Source organism: Heloderma suspectum, chromosome 3 (genome assembly GCF_057233095.1).
Source record: "Heloderma suspectum isolate Gila_16-S chromosome 3, 16-S_ref, whole genome shotgun sequence".
Taxonomy (NCBI): domain Eukaryota; kingdom Metazoa; phylum Chordata; class Lepidosauria; order Squamata; family Helodermatidae; genus Heloderma; species Heloderma suspectum.
The window spans coordinates 218,841,133-218,843,484 of NC_139460.1; the positions used below are offsets into that span (position 1 = coordinate 218,841,133).

Consider the following 2,352-nt stretch of genomic DNA (forward strand, 5'->3'; position numbering starts at 1 on the left):
GTGATGTGTCACCCGTTGCCAGTATATGGAGGAGAGAACTTAATGGACTCGGAGTCCGCCTCCTTCTTGTAGAGCCAGACCTGTAGCGGTGGTGGTGATGAGAGAAGTGGTGGTAGGTGCACCACGTTACTCAAAGGTTAAACCAACCAACTCAGTGCCTGCCCCAAAATGGCATAATTTATATGCAGACTGTGCATGCTCCGAAGCTCACCATCTATTCCGAACATAATAGTGAATTTGTAATACATCAATGCAGGCTCACTACAAAGGTGAGCATTATGAAGGAATGAGTCTCAGTCAATGAGCCAGCAGCCAATTACTAAATCTGGCAGCATCACTACAGAAAATATGCCTTTTCCCAATTCGACAGAATTTGGGCAGGAGTAGCATTGTGACCAGCCCACATGTGAGGCATGGCACATCAGGTTGCAGTGTGCCAATGCTGGCTGAGACTGAGGCACGGTCTAAAGATCTGGCTAAGCTTGTTCTGCCCCCTGGCCAGCCCATTAATATTTCAAGGGAAAGCATTCCATGAACATAAGAACGTAAGGAGAGCCATGCTGGATCAGACCCAGGGTCCATCTAGTACAGCATTCTATTCACACAGTGGCCAACCGGCTGCCCACAGGAAACCCGCAAGCAGGACATGAGTACAACATCACATTCCTGTTCAGGTTCCCCAGCAACTGGTGTACGTAGGCATACTGCCTCTAATACTTGGAGGTAGCATGGAGGCATCAGGACTAGTAGCCATTGATGGCTTTGCTCAAACACACACTGCTCCTTTATTTGAAAACTACAGGAAAGAACAGGGTACAGTCTCCCAACGAAAGGCACTCTGCTGCCTTTCACTTCCCAGATTCTGTGTCTGTCCAACATTGGTATTCATGCACAAGGGTGTCTGGTCCTCATCTGTGAAATTTTGGAGGCTATGCAGGTATCTCTCCTGTCCCTTCCACTTCATTACCTCTCATCCTCACCTCCCACCACATATGTGCTTCCATCCTTGAGAGTCTCCCATCACTGCTCATCTGTCTCCCATCTCTGCAGCCATGTTGCCCCTTCCCTTAAAATCAATGCATCTCACCTATTTTATCCTGCCCTTTTTAACTTGTTTCACTTCTATAGCATCTAAGAGCTGAAGCTCTCTGGGAGTTTCAGAACAGTTCACAAAAATAATGAATGACAGATACAACATTATAATAAAACATAGTATAACATTTTACTGTATACAACTTGTTGTTGTTCAGTCGTTCAGTCGTGTCCGACTCTTCATGACCCCATGGACCATAGCACGCCAGGCCTTCCTGTCCTGCCCTCTCTCCCGGAGTGAGCTCAAGTCCATATTCATAGCCTTGTGATACGTTCCATGGGGTTTTCTTGGCAAGAATACTGGAGTGGGTTGCCATTTCCTTCTCCAGTGGACCACATTTTGTCAGAACTCTCCACCATGACCTGTCTGTCTTGGGTGGCCCTGCACGGCATAGCTTATGGCTTCACTGAGTTACGCAAGCCCCTTCACCACAACAAGGCAGTGATCCAACTTAAAATAATTTAAACAGCTAGAAACAATTTCAATAAACAATTTGTGCCCATTTTGTCATCAAATATTCCTGCTCCTCCAAAGGAAAATTCTGGAAAAGGATGTCTTTGCCTGCTGATGACTCTGAAAGTGATTTTCAAAATGCTTCTTTGACTGTGTATTATGGTTTTGGCCAAAAAAGTCAAAGTCTATAAACAAGTCATCAGAACTAAAGTTAAATGGCTGTGGGAAAGAGTTTCCATTGTTGCTTCATCCTTCAGCAAGGCCAGATTGGTCATATTCTCTATGTTTATTTTAATCTGACAATGTTTCATAGGCTTCTGCAATTTCCCAAAATTTTGCTTTTGCTCCAGGGCTCTTGTTTTTGTCTGGGTGGGGTATTTCATTGCTAATTTGTGAAATGCCCTCTTGATTTGACAACCAGAAGCACTTTTTTGAACATCTAGAACATCATAATAATTGTCTGCAGCCAGTATTAATTGTGTTATCATTAAAATAGAGTGTGAATAGGAAGACAGATTGTGTAGTTGCCATTGTAGGACTCAGGCTGCTGCAGCCTCTGCCCATCCATCCATTGGTCCCCATTTTGTCAGATCATCAGTAAAATAAAAAATAATCCTCTTAGTAAAGTTCAACAGAATAAGATTAGGGTACTGGTAACAATACCTAGTTCTTAATAGTCAGCCTTGAAATATCTGGGCTGGTTTTGTTTTGATTTAACTTCCAAAGCGGCAATTGTATGCACAATGACTTGAAGAACTGAGGAAAATGGCATGAGATCAAGCTGTTAGACTCACTGAAGTGGCAGA

At 43.8% G+C, this 2,352-nt stretch overlaps 1 pseudogene; it reads right to left on the reverse strand.

The window, feature by feature from the left end:
- Positions 1-1,554: 1,554 nt before the first annotated feature.
- On the reverse strand, positions 1,555-2,077 carry LOC146350776 (dnaJ homolog subfamily B member 9 pseudogene; annotated as a pseudogene).
- Between the last annotated feature and the right edge of the window lie 275 nt (positions 2,078-2,352).